The sequence below is a fragment of the Pollicipes pollicipes genome, unplaced genomic scaffold (genome assembly GCF_011947565.3).
Source record: "Pollicipes pollicipes isolate AB1234 unplaced genomic scaffold, Ppol_2.1 Scaffold_4881;HRSCAF=5763_pilon_pilon_pilon, whole genome shotgun sequence".
Classification (NCBI taxonomy): Eukaryota; Metazoa; Arthropoda; class Thecostraca; order Pollicipedomorpha; family Pollicipedidae; genus Pollicipes; species Pollicipes pollicipes.
The window spans coordinates 58,083,136-58,099,881 of NW_023596576.1; the positions used below are offsets into that span (position 1 = coordinate 58,083,136).

A 16,746-nucleotide genomic window follows, 5' to 3' on the forward strand; every position below is an offset into this window, starting at 1 on the left:
ACCAGATTCAACGATTCCCTGGGAGTTCCCTTCGCAAACTAACCATTGCCTGACATTGACCTGCCTCAGGTCATCGACTTTACGAGGCATATTTAATTCCGTATACCGAAAGATTGGCTATCCATATAGCTATCGCAGGCAATACAAAGTTTGGTGCAGGTACGCCGCGCCATTCAGAAGGGGTTCTGGAGAAACCTTCGCGGGGGCGGGGGGAGTTGCCCCACCTCGCCCGAGCGAGTGTCAAATGAATTGCAGGACCAAGCTAATGATATAGTCTGGGAGGAAAGCGTCTCACAGCACCTCCAAGGTGTCTGCCATGATGCCATGTATTTCAATCCGCGGGACTGTTTGGACAAGTCCGGATCTCGGTGACCCTACCACGATTTAACCGCGCTCTCATCCTTGCGTTATCATGTTTTTAACATTTACAGCACAACAATTGTTGCAACTTTAAGACACCACTGCCAATGACCCACGCAATGAGCCGAGATGGTATCATGTCTCAAAACCGCGCCTTCCTTTCATTCTTTATTTAGTGAACTTTTTTAATCAACTTAACACTCTTTATTTAACACCAGAACTGAAATGTCATTGGCAGTGCCGGCCTGGCAGTCGGAGTGGGCCGGCAGTGCGCCGCTCCGCCGCGGAGGCAGTGCGCCACCGAGCGCCTAGTTACCCTGAGGTGGGGTCACCGCTCGGAGCGGTCCCACCTCCCGGAGCGGGCCGGCAGTACGCCGCTCCGCCGCGGAGGCAGTGCGCCACCGAGCGCTCAGTTACCCTGAGGTGGGGCCGCTGCTCGGCGGCGCGCAGCCGCGCCAGGTTGGCCGTCAACCGCTCGTAGAAGGAGTTCATCAGCAGCGGGTCGAGACGCGCCACGTCGCCGCCGTCCCCCACCAGGTGGCTGATGCACTCGAGGCTGGCGCACACGGCACGTGAGCGGCGGCTGTCAGCCGGGACTGTGCGGGGACACTCCGTCCAGACAGCGGTTCGGTGGGGCAGGTCAGGGCCAATGTTACCGGCCGAGCATGCGACGGATCGAAAGGTGGTGGGTTTAGTGTGCAGGATTAAAATAGGGTGATTGAAATTCACACCGTGACGCAGCGTAAAGCTTTGGCTGTGGCGATACAGCCGCTGCCAACTCCACCGTGGCGTACAGTACGTCGCAGAAACAAACAATGTCTGTGTCAACGTAACACTCATGGACACACACGAAAAGATCGGTGAGCAGTGAGCCACGAGGCGAGTGTTAACGCAGTGCTAACCCTTTTACTGCGCTTTGGGTTGAGTCTCACTTTAAATATATCATCAGGAACATTTCACCACACTTAAGATAAGTATTGACAATCGACGCAAGCAGCACATTTTCATTGGTCCATCCAAGAGGCCCGTGGGTAAGCGCTAAAAAATGGTTAGTGCTTACGAAGGGTACGAACTCACGAATGGGAAGTCCTTTCTGCAACTCACCAAGCAAGTGCCTCTGCAATACAAGGGCATAATGAATTACCGCAACATCGGTTGTAATGGAAGTAGTGTCTTTCAAAGTTCAAAGAGTACTGCAGTAATATTACATGATCAGGGAAAGACCGCAATGTTTCAGCCTCATGCGGACACGCTTTAGCCGATATCAATTAGTCGGAAGAATACTTACTGCTACGCCACGGCTGTCGTGTGTGCACGCAACAGAAGATAGGGATATCGCGTTGCCCACCGGTAACAGCGCCTCGTCGCAGTTTTGTTGTAAGATAACGCGGCGCACGGTGTTACGCACCCTTGCACGGAACACCGGCGAATGTGTTGGCCATATCAGCGCTCAGCGGCCATGGCGCACCAAAATTCAAGCCCCCCCCCGCCCCCCAGTTGGAACAACAAGACGCACACCACTTGATCATGAAGAGCAGTAGTAATGCGGTCAATATGATGTGAAACATTTCATTGAAATATTTAATACCTACCATGCAACACACCCAGCACATCGGTAGAGCGTACAGCGACATGGATAAACAGCCCGAAAGTCAGTCAATCAATAGATAACGTTGTCGGTTGACCAACTGTCATTGTTCAGTGAAATGACCTGCCCGCCTTACCGAGCGCTATGAGCGCGGGCTGATTGTGGCCAGCATCTAGCAAGACTATCTGCAATGACGGAGATCTGTTCGTCCTATCTACCTCGTCTTCAGAATATGCATGTACGTAAAGGCCTCGAGATGTGCTTACCCTGGTAATCGTGAGCGGACTTGACGTGAAGTTTATCGGCCATGTTGGCGAGCTCCGCGGCCAGATATCATCGGATCTGTCCTGCCAACAAAACTTCGGTAAAAGCAGCCCAGAATCGACGGCCTTCGGGACGAGCCTGCTCACATACAATAAGTTTTCTTTGTGGAACTTCCGCATACTTAATGCTACATGCCTCCGCACCATGTCAATATCACATGTATGCTTCGACGCATTATCATGATGAGTCGAATTAATCGTTGGGGCCCGTGCGAGTCGGACCCAGCGTGTGACGTGCAAGCTCGCCAGGCGTCTTTTACAATGACCGAGAGCTCGGCCAGGCCTGCACACAGGTCAAGGAGAGGTGGTGGGGAGAGTATGGAGCATGGCAAGGTGACTTGCTATAAGCAAGAAAATCCTGTAACTCCTGACTTTTCCGTCATTGTCCGTTGGGGGTTCCAAGTATGACAATAATCGAACTTCACCAGGAGTTCGTGCTTAACCGACGGCTCCATGATTATTGATTTGTCAGAAGATGCACATGGCAGTATTCCACTCTGGCATATCGCGGTTAATGGAAAATGTAGGGAATATAGCAAAAGAGCAATCGTGTCACTTGTAAAGAAACACACAAACACACACGCACACACACACGAAAACACACCCACCCACACCCACACAGACACACAGACACACACACACACACACACAGAGCGAGAGCGAGAGCGAGAGCGAGAGCGAGAGCGAGAGCGAGAGCGAGAGCGAGAGCGAGAGCGAGAGAGAGAGAGAGCGAAGAGAGAGAGAGAGAGAGAGAGAGAGAGAGAGAGAGAGAGAGAGAGAGAGAGAGAGAGAGAGAGAGAGAGAGAGAGAGAGAGAGAGAGAGAGAGAGAGAGAGAGAGAGAGAGAGAGAGAGAGAGAGAGAGAGAGAGAGAGAGAGAGAGAGAGAGAGAGAGAGAGAGAGAGAGAGAGAGAGAGAGAGAGAGAGAGAGAGAGAGAGAGAGAGAGAGAGAGAGAGAGAGATATATATATATATATATATATATATATATATATATATATATATATATATATATATATATATATATGAACACATGCACGGCATGCATTCAAACATTGCAAAGGGCAAAGTCCGAGTTTGGTCAATTATGCCGGCAGTATCACCCGTAATCAAGCAAGAACTGTCTATTGACCAGAGATTTGCATGACTTCTAGCCCTAATAACTGGTGGAAGACCACCAAGAGAATATTTCGACTCACTGGTATCCAGCTCTCAGCTCCCAGATGCCCACCCAATGGCGTGGAGGACATCACAGTGTACTTTGAGGTCATCCGCATCTCATCCACGCCGCAGCCTCAATTACCCTGGATTCCCTCGCCTTACGCATTGTCACTTCGGCTCCATATTTTTCATCAGCACTCTTACCATCGTATACGGGATGGTGCACGCCTATCGTCAGAGGTCTCTCCGGGTTGCCCAGCGGACCGTGAACGATTTTGACAAGCTGAGTAGGAAACTTTGTTTTACATCCCGTCTCGAAGCCGTCATCCCATAGTTTGTCAGATAAATAGCTGCGACTTGGTTTAGATCATTTGTAAGATGAAGTCGTGAAACATGACAATCCGTTTTGATGTGCGATTTTATCTCACTACGCTGCTAGGTAGTTATTTTAATGTCGCGGTTCTGATCGTGATAAGTATACAATACAGGGCATGGATATTAGTCATCTCTCCAAATGTTCGTTGAGTTGGAGATCACTTAAGGTGAGATACTGTATCTGACACTGAATCAACCGGTTGACACCATACACTTGTGGGCTTTAATAGTAAAGTTCTGAAGCTACATCGACCGGCTGACCTCAGCGTCATTCAGCGTCAAGGCCTATATCGTAGCGAAACAAACAAATATATACATACATACATACATATATGTATACATATATATATATATATATATATATATATATATATATATCGCAAATTGTCAAAAACGAAGCATGCCACTCGACAGAAACAAAAATTCCTATTGCGACGCGTGTAGTTAAAATTTGCCATTCCGTTCCACTATCCTATAAGGCCATAATCCATCCTCAAATGCCTGTCAAAAAGCCCTTTGCGCCGATCGGGGACCCCTGAGTCAATCGCGTAAGTAATTATCTACGGATGCCGACATTTTAGCCAAGCTGCGTCATCTGAACAACTCCCATAAACGCGCGGGGCTCCGATCGGCACTCACATCGCTCCTCCAAACTGCGCTAAACGCGGTCCAACATCGATGCATGTCATTGTCGGTGTACTACCCTGTAGGTCACAGAACACGGCGTAACGGTTTGACCTGGATCATGACCCAATGGTCCATTGTCGGATACTTCGCATTAGTCGGTTAGCTATTGGACACCACGAACAGCAGCATCCTCCAAACCCCAATCACAAAGTGCTCCAGCGGGACAGAACTGATTGGTTGGGGGGGGGGAGGGGGGAGCGGGGTTTGAAACACTTTTCGCCGTGACGTCGTGGGTATCATGTCAAGTTCTCAAAAGTCGGCAGTCCTCTTAGTTCATTCCCTATCTGCGCAATCAGCGAGATTGGGGAAGCAAAAGATTCAGACGTCATTGAGGCCAGTCCAGTTTTTGTTTGTGGAGAGGCGCGCCGGCCTGCTTAACATACGCTGCTTTGTTCCTGTATGCTGTTCGTATAAATGGTAGCGGGACCAACGGGAGCTTGCAAAATGACATCCCTGTCATCATCCGCTTCGCTGGTTGCAGCGCCTTCAAATGGCAAGGGAAAAACAGACATGCGCTCATTGGAGCAGCAAACAGTGCGAAGGGAGTATCCGCACCATCCACTCCCATTGGAAGTAGCACAAGTCAGACAGCCAGATACAGCTACCCCTGTTCGCTGTGTTATGATGCTGTTCGGAACACAATGTATGCAAATTTCCAGTGGTTTATGGATGCGAAACAAGTGTCTTTTCAGGTCAGGCACAGATACGTGGAACAAGGGACTACAAAGCCTTTTATGATGATAAGTGTCGCACGTGGGCGCATCTTCTGCTATCCAAACATTCCGGTGATAGCTGTTCACACCCAGTGTCTGTGCGCCGGGGTGTAGTTCCACAAATCCCGCTGAGATGACAAGTATAAACCGCCTATGCACAAATAAGTTCTCGTCTTTCCTACGCGCTAGAGCGAACCATTTTGCTACAGATTTCCATGGGGCTAGGTGAGGTACTTAGAGGGGGGGGGGGGGGGGGGCACGCGAAGTCACCGATGTGTGAGGCCGGTGAGCCAACAGATCGGGGTGAGCCAAACTGGAGCTCAGGGATGATGAGGAATGGTTTCTTCTGGAAGGACTACAAAGACCTGAGGGATGACAAAGATGACCGCAAGGCCAATTTGTCTGTGAGGGGTGGGGAATTGATGGGGGGGGGGGCGGCAGTTGCTCGCGTCCTCCTCCCAACTCCGGGGAATATCCAACATGGCCCCTATGGCTATGCATGGAAAGACATGAGGTAAAAATTTACGTTCTCTGGGGGTTGTCACAGAGGTTTCTCTCCCACTGGCCCGTCAATCCAGCCCAGCGGCTGCGACCTGGTGGCACTGTAACAACTGCAATGACAGCGGAACGTCCGTAACTGGGACGCCGGACGACACGTGAACGACTGCGGTCCTGGCATCAGGCGCGGCCCTTTTCCCCTCCCCCCCCCCACGCCCCCACCACTATATGAGCGGTACGAATTAGAGTTGTGAAATTGAAGCATGACAACAGGAACTTGCATGCAGTCACTGTTTCGTCTCTGTGAGATCAGCATATCGTGGATTGCTAGAAACTTTGAAAAATTTTGCGTCGCACTGTCCGTCTACCACAAAAGATAGGCTTTTGATCCCAAAACCTTACAGCTATAGTCAAGGCCAGGGCAATACAACACCAAGGCATAGGGTAAGGGAGGCCACCCAAGGAGGCGTCACTTACTTTTCAGATTTCAAGAACAGTAGGTTTCAATCATACGATTCTCTTGAAAACTAGACGACAAGTTATTTGAAGGGCATTGTTTCGGAAAAGCATGCTGCTTACATCCTTAATCCACTTATTATTGTATACATCAGAAATAGCGTCGCCAGCCCCGAACCCGTGCTTTCACACCGCTAGTGCTGCTGATAGTGGTGCTGTTTAGCTTCTCAGCTAAGTGTAGTTCGTCTAATGTGCACACTTGTCAGCTGATGATGACGTCAGAGCCAGGTGAATGTTCTTTCACTGGTTTCTGATTGGGATACCAAACAATTGTTGCGTTTTCAAAGGGGATGAGATCTTTTATTACGTGATGTTGATGACGTCATTGGGATACCGATCAATGGCTGCGTTTTCAAAAGTGATCAACCGTTTATGGAGGTTGAGGTCTACAGAGTCGGCTTGTTGTGTGGCGACGGCCGACTCGGGCCACTTGCCGTCACACGGTCCCCGTTAGTCACTGTGGCCCCTGACCAACACAGGAGCCACGCATTGTGTCAGGGGCCTCGAACATCGCAAATCGCGGACTCCACCCCAAACGCTGTTTCAGGGACCCAGACCAACGCAAATCATGACCCCGGTCCTGCTTCTGCTTGGGAAATGGGTCCCTAGGGTTCAGGCTAACAGGAAGCCAACTGTTCGCCATGCGTGGTTTCCGGCCGACTCAGACGCCCGCATCGCCTCAGTGCTCCTCAAAAAGTACAAGAGGACCTCGGACTGATATTTCAGACCACGACCCCATGGGCTGTGATTCTTCACGTGACCTCCAGCCGGTATTTCGGGCCCTTATCCCTCACTAAACCTTCGATAGTTGGTCGCGCCGCGTCCCCGGATCCCTCTTCGGGCCCCATCGAACACTATCCTTGACCGGTTTGGGCCGCTTGCGAGCACAGGGCCGTCTGTTAGGCACTATAAGTCCCTAGCGGATGCAGGGGCCCCGAACAGTGCAATTCACTGGCTCCGGCATTTTACTGATTGATAAGTGGGCCCTCATATCCATAACGATACGGACCGTACTGCGAGGTACTGGCTGTGCATGACCAGCACACTGACCCAACCCGCTTAGGTTGCCCTGATAGGCGCAAGGAGCCCTCTGACCGTCATTTGAGGGCCCGTCCGGCAGGTCGAGGCCCCTGAATAAGACTCTGACCACCACTTCGTGCCTCAATCCTTCCTTAATAAAGACCCTTTAATCGAGCCCTTAATTGTCGAGCCCGGGGGTTCTTCTAGGCTCTTCGGGCCCCTCGAACATTGCCTCTGGCCGAATTGAGGCCCTTGCCAGCAAATGGTCCCCGTTGAGCGCTGAGGGGCCCCGACCAATGCAGATCGTTGGCCTCGGCTTTGGCACTGCTTGGGAAATGGGCCGTCAGGCCCATGCTGCCACGGAGCAGACCCTGCGTTGCCAGCGGTGGATGACTGACTTATAGGCCCTCATCGAGTCAGGGGCCCTGATCAGCGCGCAGGGCCCTCTGGCTGGCATTGGAATGCCTTTTCTGTTTGCCTGGTATCCTATTGACGTCATTGGTACCATACAATAAAGGATACAGAAACCCAGTTCGCTCAGCAATGACGTCAGCTTTAGCTGACATGTGTACGAATGATCCACACTTCCTTGAGGAGGCAGGTCGCAATTATCAACTGTAGTGGCGCTGAGATTAAGCGACTGATGTTACTGATATATGACAGTATATGAGCCGACTTACGGCATAACCAGCATGATTTTCTGAAGCGATATTTTTTAGCTATCATATTGTCCTTTTTCAAGAAAATCGGATACTTAAAACCCATTTTTGATAACTGAAAACTGAGTGATGTCTACTTGGAGGGTGTCATGTGAAGTAGGGGTAGGACAGCTGGCCTGAAGACATGCACGTGGGTGAGCAGACCAAGACCATGTACCGGGCAGACCCCTGCGCTTGCATATGGAAGTGCTGCACCCGTCCCTTCGAATGATCATACAATAATTGCAGAAAGTGCGCCTGAAAATTCGGGTGCACTGATGAGATGCCGCGTAAATGGACCCAATTTGTGTACTGGTTGTGCACAGAATCTTCCTTTCGTGCTTCAGCGTACGTGTTGCTTACGTCAGTATCTATTTATTTCACATTTGATATGTATCATATACGCGTTAGTGCACTTTAGAGCCATTTACGATCGATTTTGACGGTCCAAATCACACATTTGTTTCAAATAATAGAAAAATGGCACATGTGTAGTTAGGCCTAACGGGCTTTGTGCCTGCTCGTGTATGCTTACCGTAACAGTCCACTGAGTCCTCCCCTTCCTTTAGCAAATATTGGCGGCGGCCCTGAAAACACCAGTTCGCCCAAAATTTGCCGGTTGATTTCGGACTGCTAAAATAATGTTCCTTCAGTTATTCTCCTTCAGCGCGCAAACAAGTGTCCGTCGAATGATCGTGACTTCCCGAGTCTACTTTCATGACTGAATGCAGGGTAAAATGCGTAGTATTTTAATGTTATCAAGAAGTTTCCGGTCTATTTTTCAATTTTAGCACCGGAATCTTCAACGTAAGAGCTGTGGTCCGCTGACCATAAAGGTCACACATTGGGAGCTTCATTTCGTCCAAAAGTGGCTGGTCGATTTTATCTGCTCTGATCCTGACCTTCCTAAGAATACCTTTTGCGGGAAATGAAGGACCCGTCATTTGGCTTCTCATTTAACGGTGAGGGGTGACCTTGAAACGTCCAAATCTTTCGACGGGAACTGGCTTTTGCGCTGAAGAAGACTGGTGCGTGCAAAAGTGCCTCGCCCCTTCAAAGTGAAATGGAATTACGTGTCATTCTAGTTCGAGTGATATACTAGAGACTGACGCTAGGTTCTGTGCTAGAAAAATGATGATGCTTATGGCCTGCAAACCTTAGTTGAAGTAAAACTCCGATGTTTGACCATCCATTTGACTTCGGAGGCTGATCTCAGGAGGTCAGAACCTTTCGGTGGCCACTGATTCTTTGCGCTGAAGACGATTTCGATGCTTAAACAGTGTTTCACATTTTACGGGGTTTTAAACGGAAATAGCCATTTGAAGATCATTCAGTGCAGTTCACAGCCCTGCTTTTCTTGAGGTCGAAATTATATATTTCTGAGTAACAAGCCTGCGAATATGCACAGACCATTTCGGGCAAACTATTTTAAGGCCACTCAGGCATGCATGACGCCAATGATCGTCATTTAAACCATGCTATACTTATGCCAGCTGGCGTTTAAGGCAGATACATATATTATTGTTTGTCAATTCCGATCAGGCGCTCGTAAGCACGATTTCCAGACGTACGTAGTGGACGTCAATTGGCTCGCAATCAATGTTGAGCAAGCTGCGCAAGCCTCAGTCACATGCCAATTTTTGTGCTGTATAACATAAGAAGTTGGACATGTTTTTCGCTTTCCTGTTATGACGAAAATAAGACTCGTAATCGAGCGACTTATGACGTCAAAACCGAGTACGTGAATACGGGTAAATATAGAACGTAGACAACGTAGATGTGCAAGAATACTACGCGAAAGGGCACGAGCAAAAGGGCACATACCAATACTTCCGGCACCGCGAGTCATTTCTTGACGGAGCCAGAGGTATCGGTGTGTCGTCTCACCTCAGCGAACACTTCCGGCACCACCATTGTCATCTCTCAGCGAGTTTTAAGTACCGCAAGTAAGGGCGAAGGTGAAAATTTCGCGCGGCTAGTTTGGCAGCACCTTTGTGTCATACAGACGGCCCATGGCGTGAGCAAAGAATTACGTATTGGGTAGCATATCTACTAAATAGAGAAACTTTGTAGTCTAGGTCGGTTTTTCCACTTAAAAAAACGTGCCAATAGCTATAACTTAGTTTATTTCATCATGTCTGATGCTTTGCTTCATTGTCTTCAAATGTGGAACATTCCTTTTGGAAGCGAAGATCGGCTACAAGGTACCTTCACGTAATGAGCCCAATGATGCCACCTCAATGATATAATAAAGTACCGTCGGAATCAGTTGTCACGAAGGTGCGATATCAATAAGGTTACTACAACGGTATTTTATCTCACCGTAACTTTTCAATTTGGCCGTAAAGGCTCGCCCTGAGAAGAAGGGGTCTTTCGATGCTCGCTAGGACGGGCGCTGGGAAATATTCGGAGTGCGGGAGTCATTTGATCTTGAGTTCGACCTTTTAAGGTGTTATTGAGAGGTTCAGACTTCCGCACACGTTAGGTTAGGCGATGAAGAAGATCCTGAAGCTTAGAATACAAAATGGGGGGGGGTGACTTTTGAATAATATGAAGTTCTCTTTCATTTTATATTTAATTTGACGTTGAAGGCTGAACTTGAGAGATCTGCACTTTTTTAGAGACTGAAGCTTGTGTGCTGAAGGAGATTCTTATGCCTAAAATTCGAATTCGACGGGTGACCTTAAAATAGATGAGGTTTGTTATCATTTCACCTTGCATTTTACCTGGAACCTTAACACACGACCGGGTAGCCGGCTAGATACCCCCCGCTCGGGTGGGAGGGGGGTCAATTTGTCCTCCCCCTAAGAAATCGGGAACTAAGAAAGCTGGATATGCCAAATTTGCAAGGTGTGTTGACCTGTACGTGACACACTTGGGTCAAAGTTTGTGGTCATTAGGTCATGATCTTCAGGGTAAATAATGTCAAACAAGGTCAAATTTCAGGTTGGCCTCCAAAGTGTCCCCAGAACCTGAATAACTGCTTCTAAGCAAAAAGATCACAAACTCATTTAAGGTCAGTGACATTGCTTGACTTTTTGAAGGTCATGGTGACCAAAATAATAACAAACTGCCCTGAGATTCGCATTTGAATAAGGGACAAAGATTACGCTTGGCAGCATGTTCTTTAAAAATGTCGACCTGGGTCATCTTAGGTCAATGACCTATTATGACCTTTAAGAAGTTAACTGAAGATGTATGATGTGGTTCCTCCTATCAAGGAATTCAAAATGAGCACCGGAAAATACCCCATACAGCAAGCCCTACAACAATGAAACAGGTTGGTTTTGACCTTGGTCTGACCTTCATACCTGACCTTAGGTCAACTTAATTTGCTCATTCAATGCTTGTGCTGCCCAGTAAAGCATCTTAAAGATGTGTAGCTTCGTCAAACATTCCGTTGTATCGAATTGAACGATTCCCTAGAAATTGACTTTGCTGAAACTCTGACCTGACTTTGACCTGCCATAGGTCAGTGACCTTAAAAGATGCATCTAAATTTCTTACAGCAAACTATCTGCTATTCAATTTTGAACAGCTAAGCAAAGTTTGGCGCGGCTACGCCGCGTTGATCGGAAACCATTCTGGAAAAACCTTCGGGGGGTCAATTTGACCCCCACCCGAGCGCGTGTTAAGCCTGATCTGATATATTTAGCCTGAACAGTTTTCGCCGGACACTAAGTGTTGTGCTGGAGAGGATCCTGCTGCCTTATAGTCAGCAGGTGTTTTAAGGAGTAATAAAATTCCCATCTGGAATTTGGCCTTGCATTTGATCATTTATGATGACATCAAACGTCATTAATGGTCAGGTCAGGACCTTGCACCGGACGCTAGCTTTTTTGCGTGGAAGAAGACTAGCGCCCCACATCCAAAATATTGTGGTAGCTTTTGAACCTAGTGCAGTTGCACTAGGGTACATTTTACCCTAAATTTGACCTTTAAGACTAACATTGAGAAAGCGTTATTTTCAACAGAGGCCAGGGTTTATCCTGACGAAGATTTTGAATCCTAAAATCTAGCATCGGTCGGTGACTTCTGGGTAACATGGAGCTCGCTTTCGGTCAGCTTTAAATTACATCGTAACGCTGGCATTGAGAGATATTTCGATGAACGCGAGCCGAGCCCGCTAATAACGTCAGTGTGGCACAATACAGCACTCTCCTTTTGCTCCGGTCCAGTCCCATTTATTTTCAAATGGTATACACACTCGTGATCGCCACACGCGTTTTTGCATTCAAAAGCCGTTGGCGATCCTCCTTTGAATGAGGAAGCCAGTCGTCATCTTTCCTTTCCCCAAGTTAAGGTCCTAAGGTAGGGTTTCTGTCTCCTCCCACGAGATGCAATGATCCGTATTTGAAGTGCTCCGGTTTTTTGCTTCGTTTTAAACTTGCCCACATTTAGAAAAATAGTATTTCATTGCAGTATTTTGCAATGATTAGAACTAAGGCAAGGCAAAAGGGGAGTGCACCGGTGGTATTGTGTCACATTGACCGTGTAAGCGAATTTGGGCTTGGCTATATCATTGCAAAAACGCAGGTGGTGCAAACTAGTGATGAACTTATTAATTTCCTCCTACTTCATATGCTTGTATTTTATCGTGCTTTGTTGTGATACCCGGTTGGTGCATGGATAATATGGATGTGAAAACTTGTGATGCAAAAATGCACGTGTCGCAATAATTTGCGTGATAAGGTTTGTTGTCCAGCATGTCAAGAAGTGAAATTCTACGAATTCAGAGCTGGTGTCATATTTAGTGGGCATCGTATATATTTTGGCGAGCGCTTATGTTAACTCTGCCTGATTTACAAGCGGATCGTCTTTTTTACTTCCGGTGCTTCAGATGCAGCAGTGTGTTGAATTACGTGTGACTTTCATATGTTCTCTTAAAGTGTGTTTAAATGGCATTTCAATGATACGAATTTTGAAGGCTAACGAAGCGATAGAGATTGAAGATGATGGGAAATTGTCTTAGAATAAAAACAAGGTGATCGAAAAGTTGTCTTTTCCTTTCAGTGATGTCCCAGAAAAATGTTTCTCAGCATATGCTAACCACCTCACAAAGTGATGGTCTCCGACCCGCCCCATGTTTTGGGAGAACTCTCACCAAAGTCCCAGTGCCAGATGGTGTTGCTGACTGCATCAGCACCTTACGGCTACATTGTCGCCACGGGATAAAGATCACCTCGAGGCTCATAAGCCTCTCGGCTTAACTAAAGACGTCTCACGGCGTTCTCGTCAACATCTAAAGAATTATTCTTTGACTTACCGGTCGAAAATTTAAATGTGATGATCGTGTCATCTTAATTCATGAATGATAACCATAATGCTCTTGGGTCACCCCGAAGATCCTCACCGCACAGCTGGTCAATAAAATAGAGTGAACAGATCGCATTAAAAGCGTGGGTCGCAGGATATAGAGGCCCGTAATCAAATTGCAGCACAAGTTTGCTATTTTGTTGGATGTTGGCACTGTGATTTTATAGGGTTGAGTTAACCAATGCCCGCCGCTGCCTCATCCTGCAAGTTGACCCGGCTTGACCGGAGCGGGCCTCTGATTGGTTGGAATCCCACTGTCACGCGAACACGTGCCGTGTGATGATTGGTGGGGTCGGGCGAGCTCAGCGCGGCGGCGAGGTCGGTCCGAGCGAGGGACGGGGTCGGGGGAGTGTGGCAGGTCATGAGACAGGTGTGCGGTTCTAGGGTAATGGAGTGACCTGCGAGCTTTGAGTACTTGTGAACCCAGCGTGTGATGTGCATTAAGACTTGCAAAACTTTGGTGTGGCTCAAGCTCCCAAATAGCCCAAATTAGTACAGGTGATGCAAAATTTTCCAAGGATTTATGTGGTCAAAAGCTAGTTTAATCACGAGAAGATGTTGGCATTGCAACGCCTGCAACGGGGAGGGGGAGGGGGGTCATCAAGTTCAGAGGCCTAAGCTTATCGTTAAAGCGGGGAAGAGGCCCAAGCACTCCAAATGAAATTGATTCCACACCCCTGATTAGTAGTATCCTGCCTTCACTGTGTTGGAGCCCTGGCCATTTTGGATGCCACGACCGTTTGGTTTCCTGACTCGGAGGCTCTGTGTCCATTGACTATTTGGTCTCTGCTGCGGTGGTATGGTTTTGACTCATATCGTAGCCCGCTGTCTGCTAGGGCCTGACACGATTGCGAGCCCGCCCACGCCTCGCGACGATGTTTCCGCGCAATAAGGTGCCAAAATGTTTTATCCTAGCTATTTTAGTGTCCTAGGCATATCCCCATCAAGATCATTGGGACAGAAGAGTATAGTTCCCCTGCGGAAGAAAGATCACAACGTGTAAGGCTATATTTAATGGTTTCTAGCGATTCTGCGTGGTGATTTGTATCCAGAATCGTGGGGGCCGAGGCGAATGATGTGGCGCAAGGCCCCTCCAAAGCAGTAGGTACAATAATCCGTCCATCGGTCGTCCTCAGTGTCCATGCGTCTTTGGTGTGAATAATGAATAGACGGCCTGGATTCGAGGCATGTTTATGGTTGCGAGCCATCTAAAAAACGTTGTACTCGAGGCGGTCCCCCCCCCCCCCCCCCCCTCATCCTGAGCACTGCGGTGCAGTAGGAGTGCCAGGTAATATACCGTGCTGCCATCTATCGTACAGTAGACTAACGGACAGACGCCGTCGCAGGATTTACTCATACGACTGAATTCAATAGCATTATTCCTGCCCGGTGTCAAAACCTGGCGGTCATTGTGCTCTCACAACACTACATTGACTATCTTGAGCTTAACAAAGTACGTGCCCCTTCTCAGATAACAACCAGGTATGCTCCAGCCCCATTCCGCCCGCCTAAGGTATCGTGTCAGCGTTTCAAAGTGGGGTTGGTGTATCTGTGGAAGCACTCGCTAACTGGGCTCATATCACTACTGTCGTCCACCGAACAACAAGGCGAATATTCTACGAACGTAATTTCGAAATCGTGAGTGACGGCATGCGTCACTCCCAAATGTTAAACAACAAATGCTTGCGGGCTTGCTTCGCTACGCGACGGAGTTTTTATTGACGATCTGTGCTTGCACCATGAGCTTCCCTCGCCGACCCCACCTCTGGCTGCCGGAATGCCTGCCTGATGTGCTGGGTGTGATGTGCTGGCAACCAGAGACGTAGGTGGCTCCTGGGATACAAACACATCAGTAAGCCAGTTTTTCGTGTCGCGTCATGGGTTGAATCGCTTGCAGTATTGTATGGAAATTGATGGGCGACTGGTCACTCAGCCTTCGCTCTCTTCGCCCTCTTCGCCCTCAGCCTTCACCCTCTTCTTCTAAATTATCCAAAACATAAATTGCTGCATTCTTCTGCAAGGACATGCGATCTGCCCACCAAGACGCAGCCAGCTATTGATCAGCTTTCAAGTCTTTCTTTCCAGATTTGAACAGCGGTTGAGGCGTCGTTACGCATTCCAAAAATTCACTAAGGCCACACTCTCCGCCTCTATAAAGACCAGATCTCCCTTCTTTCGCCACTGCCATTTGTCAATGTTGCAATGTTTCTGTGCTGTCAGACCCTTCAGTGACTCCGAAATGCACCCCGCGAAGCCGATGAGAGTGCTGTTGTACCGTACCAATTAGGTCCCCTGAAAAGTTACCGCATTTCTTGGGTTCTCTTATCACACCCGTTGCACGCTTTCCTTCATTCGAGATGTATAGTTTCTCTGACATTCCTCAAAGCAAGGAGCTCGGGTGACGCATTTGGTCGTCGCTATGGCTCACCTTTCTCTCCGCAATGAATGTATGAATGAACGAATGAGGGCTGCTGGACGCCGGCCACATATCGTGAGAGCGCGTTTCCTCGTTTTACTAAAAAAAAAACTTGCCCCAGCGGCAGAGTAATCAACCGGTGACATTTTGTCGGAGAAAATATGGAATTGCAGCCCTTTAAGCAAAGTCGATACACGGGGAGCACAGTGCATTTCTTGCAGTGCACAGCGCACTCAACTTAACTTTCCGACAGTGGGCGTGAATTTCCAGGCTGACAGACAAACCGACAGACCGACAGACCGACCAACCGACAGACCGACAGACCGACAGACCGACGGACCGACAGACCGACCGACAGACCGACCGACAGACCGACAGACCGACGGACCGACAGATCGACGGACCGACAGACCGACAGACCGACAGACCGACAGAACGACAGACCGACAGATCGACAGACAGACCGACAGACCGACAGACAGACCGACAGACCGATAGACAGACAGACAGACAGACAGACAGTACAACCAGCCGGGAGCAGAGACGCCCAACATTACCGGTGCGCGTGAGCGGTGGAGAAGAGGGAGGGATAAAAGATGTTTCACAATCCGTAACGTAGTGTACGGACGTTTCCCAATGGCAATGTCGTAGCACTTTTTGATTCCGTGGGATCCGAAGACTGGAGAATGATGCTGATCGTGTGGCCCCTCATCAAGCAACTGCCCAACAACTGGTGATACTTTGTGCACGGCGCTTGATCAAAAAGGTCACCGTTTGATTGCACTGAATTGCATGAGTAACGCCACACATCTGCCTCCACCGCATGAGGGGTTATAGGGAGAGATGCGGCGACAAGACGGATTTCCGTCTATTTTGGGCCTTTGTCAAACAATGACCAGAACAGATGCGATCCGGCGCGTGGGTGGCAGGACGCGCCGGCCGAAGAGTTGGCGGCCTGCCGGGCTTCTGTCGCCTGGTGACGCGCCGGCGTGGCCGCCCTGCGATTGGCTGACGGTCGGGAGGCGTGGTTTACAATTTCTGGGCTATGATACACCATCTGAAGCATCTGAAGAGCTT

At 48.8% G+C, this 16,746-nt stretch overlaps 1 long non-coding RNA gene across 1 annotated transcript; it reads right to left on the minus strand.

Annotated features, from left to right (window-relative positions):
- Positions 1-838: 838 nt before the first annotated feature.
- Positions 839-6,284, minus strand: LOC119101153 (uncharacterized). Its single transcript, XR_005094508.1, has 4 exons — positions 6,181-6,284; positions 2,215-2,295; positions 1,465-1,477; positions 839-916 (listed from the first exon to the last, which is right to left on the minus strand). It is a non-coding gene; the product is annotated as an uncharacterized LOC119101153 (long non-coding RNA).
- Positions 6,285-16,746: the final 10,462 nt, after the last annotated feature.